Genomic DNA, 7,164 nt, shown 5'->3' with positions numbered 1-7,164 from the left:
AAAATGAAGGCTGCCATGTTAGATGGAGGAGAAGCACATGGCCAGCATGGATGGAGAATCCAGCCCATATAAAAAAACATTAACAAATATTTGGGATTATGGGTGGGAGCTAGCTTGATAGAGGTTATTGAAAACAGGTGGCATGAGATTGAAACAGAGATCCCATGCCTGAGGCCCTAATATGGAAAGTAGTGTAGAGGATTGACATCTGCCCTGCCCCAGGTTGACTAAGGCTATTTTAAAATATAACAAGTGCCTGTGTCTTGACTGATCACTAGCTGGGCCTACAGATAATACAGTTAATTTTATAAAAACAATATTCATACAAATGCATAAATACATAAAGCTATGAACTCCACAGAGAAGAGCTGAAGGGACACACCTTAGTCCCAAGATGGCCCAGGCCTGGTCAAACTCAGCTGGGCTGGGACTGAGGGATAAAGGACACTGGAGACAGTTCTGGCTGTGTTCCCCAGGCCACAGCATGAGTGGACAATGGGGAACACCACTGTGCTAAACTGTAAATGTCACTGAGAGTAGCTACTACCACCAACCACCTGTGGGGGCCTCTGTCTTGGGGCTAGAGGTGGGTAGGGAGCTCTTCCTCACTGTAGCTGCAGTTTCCACAGCAATCTTGGCAACTGAAGAGCATCTATAGCAATCCCTTCTTGGGGGACTGTGCAGGGGGCTAGCGCTTCATGTCCGGGTCTGGGGGAATGGACCTATCCAGCCCAAAGGCATTTAGTTCCTGGAAGCACTCGGTCTCCACCATCTCATTCTGCCAGGGGATGGACACACTAGACATGGCAAACTTCTGGTATAAGTCTTGGTCAGTGGGCTCCAGATCCACACCTTTCCCTGTAGAGAACTGTCCAACGTCCAGAGCATCCTTGCAGTGAACAGCCTGGGAGTCAGGCTTAAAAGGCGGTTCTCGCATTCCAGCTCCTGGCCACTTTGAAATTCGGTTTCTTGAAAATGGGGTGCTCTTTTACATCAGGGGCACCACCTCCTCGACACCCCAGATGTTCAACAGGGTCCTTGCTGAGAAGCTGAGAAGAGAGGAGCGTGCCTGTGGGGAGAAGTAATCTAAGTATTCCTCGGGCACTTCCTTCTCAGGTCGTCCCACCTCTTCCCGCTTGGTCTTCTTCTTCCTCTGCTGGAAAGGTGACTGGCCTGCAATCACCTCATACAGGAGGCAGCCCAGTGCCCACCAGTCAGGCCTGAATGTGTACCTCTTGCTCTTCACCACTTTTGAAACCACATAGCCCACGGTGCCCTTGATGGTCTGGCCCTCAGGTACATGCACAGCCAGTCCCAGGTCAGAGATACGGATATGGCCATGATCATCCAATCGGATGTTCGCTGGCTTTAGGTCCCTGTATACGATGCGTTCCCAGTGCAAATTCTCCAGGCCACACAGCAGATCTCGGCAGCAGAGAAGACATCGCGAGCTTCAGGAAAGCCAGCCTAGCCCATGTGGTAGATGTGGAACTTGAGGTCGACTCCTTTCATCAATGTCAGCACCAGGCACAGTGCATTCTTGGTCTCATAAGCGTAGGCTAAGCTCACCTCAAACCTACTGTTCATTTTCTCCAAGATTTGCTTCTCATTGAGTGCCATGGTCTTCCCTTTCTGCTTCTTCGTTCATTTCTTTTTCCAGTTTGCTGCATGCATACATCTGGCCTGTTGCTGGCACCTAGCAGGCACACACCTCCCCAAAGCCACCTTCGCCCAAGTTTTTGGTCCCTGGCTGCCTTTCCAACCACTTCCACTGCAGAAAATGGTGGAAGTAGATATTGTCGAGGTAGTCGGCAAAAAGGGGCCATGCCTAGGTAGGTACTCATGGGTCAGCCGGGTCACTGCTTGAAGAGATTGTTGCAGGGTCCTTGATCTAGCCGCTGGGCAGTTACTCACCAGTCGCTGTGGAACTTAAGGGATGAGGTCAGGACCCTTGTGGCTCAGAAAAATCTTCACGAGTCACCGCCCACATGCCTTCCAATTCCCACCAGGGGTCACTTCATACTCAGCCACCCCATCCAGGAAGGTAGTACAGGGGGTCAGCTCAAGCCTTGTGGCGCAGAATTCACGAAGTATCAGACGCCCAAGGGGCTGACAGCTTGAACAAGCTGCTGTAGTCACGTTCAGAGGTTGAGCTCCTCGCACTGGCTCATGTGGGGGAACTGCAGCATCTGGTGCCCTTTCTTGCATTTGCCTTTGAGATTCCCTACCATCACCTTCCCAGCCTCGAGTAGCACTGTGTTCGCTAAGATCTTCTCAAGCTCCATGGGCAGCAACTGTAGCCACCCGCTGTACTCAGTGTTATCTTTCTTTGAGGACATTTTAAGAGGATCTTGAAGACATCTTTCTTCCGGTCAGCTGTCCACACACAGCCACAAGTCTTTTATGGGTCTTTTATGTCTCCACGGTCATGCACAGAGCCTCACTGGAACTGATGGGTGCCTCTGTTCTACACTATGACGTCCATAGTGATGGAGCCTAGAGGTCAACAGTGGTGGTGCTCATCTCGAGTCTTTCCTGCCAAGCTAGTTGTTAGGCCGGCATTAATCTCTACAATGACATTTATCAACAGAGTTTAAGTTAGAGCTCATGGCAGGCTCTGTCAAGAGCCTTGTCAGCCACTCTGTAATGGCCAAGGCAGAGCCACACAGACTCTTGGCCATCTTTACAAGAGCATTTGTTAAGGTAGCTGTCAATATCCACACTGGGCATCACCATCATTCTGATTCCATTGGAATCCTTTTCACTTGCTTCAAAAAGAACACGAGACACATGACAGCCATGTGCTTTGTATTCAGCTAAAGGTCTCCCATGTTCACAAACCTCACACCAACCCAGTTCTCACACTCCCCTGTGATGACTGGGTTGAGGTGGCAGAGAGATGGCTAATAACATTCAGGAAAGCCATAAAAGAAGTTCCTGGTGGTTTAGCAAGTCAATATTAATGCCTTTTGTGTGGGATTTTGTGTCTATAGCACAGGATGTCTCGAGGACATGCTGAGACTCGAGAACTTTCTGCAGTGACTAACAGATCTCACCAAAGCTGCTGCATTTTGTTTATGGCATATATCAAAATTAGAAGTAGCAACACAAGCATTTGTGTCAATGGCATATGTCATAGATGGATAAAGACTAGAATAGCAACATGACAGCGACGTAGATAGATCAGTCAGGAAACAGCTTGTGTGAGAACCTGAATTTGACCCTCTAAACACATGTGAAAAACTGAGCACTGTGCCTGGATTCCCAGAAGCTGAGAAGGTGGACACATAAGGATCTCTAGGTCTTGCTGGCCAGCCAGCCATCCAAGCCAGATTCAGTTACAGACTATCTCAAAAGCAACTAAGAAAGACACCTAATGTCAATATCTGGGATAAATATGTGCATGTGCGCGCGCGCACACACACACACACACACACACACACACAGCTCAGGGGTAGAGTCCAGAGAGTTCCATGCATAGACTTCCCTTTATTCCCTTCCCAGAGTCCTGTAGGTGCTGCTTACTGTTCAATTGTATAGCAATGGTACAAGGTAAATGCGAATGAGTTGATGGCCAAGCTTTTTAAATAGAGGGTTGGTGATGGGGATATCGATGATTTATCACTTCCAACACCTCCAGATGTCAAGACTATATCCTGTCAAGCCACAGCTCCATCAATTGCACTGATTACCCATGCGTGTGTGTGTGTGTGTGTGTGTGTGTGTGTGTGTGTGTGTGTTGTACATATGTATATGGAGACCAGAGGTCAATGCCAGGTGTCTTCCTTTATCGACCTCCATTTTAGTTTTTCTTACAGGTTCTTTAACTAAACCTGGAGCTCACCAATTCCATAAGACCAGTTGGCCAATGAGCTTCAGGGATCTTCCCGTCTCTACTGCCCCACACTAGGATAATTGCACTAGCATAACTGATGCTCACCACCGTGCCTGGCAATAGCACCCACTGACTGAGCCATTCCACATCCACACACTCAGATTTCTTACCACAAGACTTGGAAAAAACTAAAAGCTTTCCATTCAGAACTGGTCTTATTCCATTAGGAGACTCTGCATTGGCGCTCATCTCAACCCTGTGTCAGATGGAAGCATCTGCTTGCAGTATCACCTATAAGGAAAGGAGAAATCTCTGCAGCTATCAGATAGGCAAACTAATGCATAAACCCTGATACAAGAAGAAAAAGACAAGATGTGCTATGCTGGCAGTGGGAACACCATGCAGGTGCCCTGAAACCCTGTGTCTGCAGCAAAGCAGAACATGTTTATATTTCCCTGGGAGACGGGTACCTGGGGCACTTACCAGGGGCCTGACACTAAACTAGCTGATAAGTGGATGCAAAGAGCAAGCGTGTTACAGTCTCTGCCCTTGGGGTGTACTTAGAATTATAAGCCACAGAAGAGATAAGGGGACTAAGAAAACAAATTCATGTTCTAAACAAATATTCAAAGAGAAGTTAGAAGAAGTCAGCAGCACCAGAGGCAATGATATCTCAGAGGCAGTGATCCTGTTTTCTGCTTCTCATTTTCCTGTGCAATGAGGAATAAGCGCAGGCTTTCTCCTCCACCGCTTAAAACTGACAAATGCCCAGAACCCTCCAATAACTAATCCTTTTCTATTTTAAATTCACTTAGCTCAACCCCACACCATCTCTACTGAAACTTTTCTTCCATATTTTTTTTCTGGTCTCACATTTTTCTGCACACCCCTGACAATTTTCAGACAGTATCTATTATTACTGACTTCTAATTGAATTTCTACAGGTGGTATTTCTCATGCAATTTTTCATAAGCTACATTTAGTTTACGTTGGACCATACACTTTCTCCAAAACAAACTATTCTTTGGAGGTTGAAGAGATGAATCAGCAATTCAGAGTACTTGCTGCTATTCCAGAAGACCTGAGTTCCCTTCCCAGCACCCACATCAGGTAGCTCACAACCACCTAAAATTCCAGTTCCAGTGGACCCTATATTTTCTTATGGACTCTACAAGCACCTTCACACAAAGAGTGCACATGCACATGAGCGCACACAGACACACACAGACACACACACACACACACACACACACAGAGGCCGCAACACATACATGCACCTGTATTGTTTTTTATTTAATCTTTTTCAAATGTGTTTTTATCACTGCTAGTCAAAGGACTCAATCTGGTTTCTAAACATTTTAGAAATATAGTTAAAGATGCAAAGGTCTTGAGGATGCAACTCAGTAGTAAATGCTCAGTTTCCACAGCAGAGACCCTGGGTTCAATCCTTAGCACTTGGATATCGGCACACAGATTTGTAATCCCAGCACTCCAGCAAGAAGATTGGGAGTTCAAGGTCATCCTCAGCCTCATTCAGTTTCTGGACAGCCTGTGATACATGATGCTCTGTCTCAAAGAACAGAAACAAAAGATTCAAAAGAAACTACTAACTAAGCAGTGTAAAAAAGCTGTCATAAAGGGAACACTATCTGCCACTGGTGCTTTACAATCTGCCAGCAGCAAGCCAGAATTCAGTTATTCAACAAGTATTTATAGAAAGCCTATTCAATCTTAACCAGTAATCTGATTGTTGGATATACAGGAGACACGTGAATAAAGCAGAGAGAAACTCTGTTGTCAATGAATAACTCCTCATTGAAGGGGGTCAGAAAATAAGAAGGCAAACAAGTAAATTAACCCCAAATAATAAGTTCTAATAAATGTCACACAGTGTGGTTACATAATAGAGTTGACTGAGACATAGGGCTGCTGATAAGATCTGGCTTTCAAAAGGGCTGTCAGTGAACTGGGCCTCAAATAATGAGAAAATTGGTGCAATGACTAATGCCGATGTTGATACGGAATATCGCAGCAATGCACTTGGCGTGAGGAAATTGAGCCTGAGCAAACAAAGTCAAAGCAACACAACCAGCAAGTACAAGATCTATAATGGAAAAAGAGCCACTAAAATCTAAGGAACAAAAAGCCATTGTGTCTAGGGAACAAAAAAGAGGTAAAATCACGAAGTGCGCAGAAGGGCTGAGGATGTGGTTTGGTGATTAAAGTACTTGCCTCACAAGCATGGGGACCTGAGTTACTGGAAGGCTCACAACTCAGGCCAGTGTAGCCAAATAAGTGAGGTCCAGGAGGGAGGCCTCCATCTCCAAAACAGAATGGTTGAAGAAGACATCAGATGTCAACCTGCTGCCTCTGTATGCTCATACTCACACATGCACACATTTTACACACCCATATACCACACACACACACACACACACACACACACACACACACACACACACACACACACACGGCAAAGCCCAGCTCAGCATGGGCTATAAAAGCCACCTATGGGAATTTGAATTTGTCTTTAAGGATGAAGGAAAGTGAGCAGAGAGGGCTGCACTGTGCACTTATGTGGTTAAGTTTCCATTTGCGAAAGTAACTCTATGGAGAGCACAGCCTTGCCCACCGGTACACCAGCAGAGTAAAGGGCCGAGACAGGAAGAAAGCAAGGACTTTTGGGTTTTGCTGGTTGTCAGCCTGGCTCTGGGTTCAGTCTGTGTCAAGGAAACAGGATAAAAGGTGAGAGATTAGAACACAGGAATCCTCCTCTGCCCTCTGCATTCACAAAACCCTGCCCGTTCATATACATGGGCATACATTATAGGCAAGCATACACCACATGCATGCACGCAAAATGACTTGGGGGAAAGTTAGTTGGACAGGAAATTAAAGTAGAGAGGTATTTTGCTTTAATTTGGTAGTTTCGCTTTTTGTGTTGGTCGGTCATTCTAAATCTGAAATGCCAAAGAGATGACCAATGGAGACAGGCACAGACATGTGAATCTGCATCCGACTGAGGAGACGAGAGGTGAAGTGGAGCAGTGATAACACAGGCACTACACTCAACAGCTATGGGATGGAACAGTATCTGCTAGTGCGTGCCCGTGTGCGTGCGTGCGTACGTACGTGCGTACGTGCCTGCGTGCGTGTGTTCGAAGGCCAAAAACCACCTGCATGCCGTGTCTCAGGAGTCTCCTATATTATGAAGCCTTATTATTTTTAGAAATGGTCTTCTCACTGGACCTGGAGGCTAGTGGATATGGTTAAGCTACCAGGCTGATGAGCTCCAGAGATCTTTGTATGTCGACCTCACCAGTGCTAGG

The 7,164-nt window shown here is 46.4% G+C and overlaps 1 pseudogene across 1 annotated transcript; it reads right to left on the bottom strand.

The window, feature by feature from the left end:
- Positions 1-652: 652 nt before the first annotated feature.
- On the bottom strand, positions 653-2,285 carry LOC311588434 (G protein-coupled receptor kinase 6-like; annotated as a pseudogene). Its single transcript has one exon. The product of its transcript is annotated as a G protein-coupled receptor kinase 6-like (transcript).
- Between the last annotated feature and the right edge of the window lie 4,879 nt (positions 2,286-7,164).

Source organism: Acomys minous, assembly GCF_964271855.1.
Source record: "Acomys minous genome assembly, chromosome: 17".
NCBI lineage: Eukaryota > Metazoa > Chordata > Mammalia > Rodentia > Muridae > Acomys > Acomys minous.
This window is presented reverse-complemented; position numbering and strand designations above follow the sequence as displayed.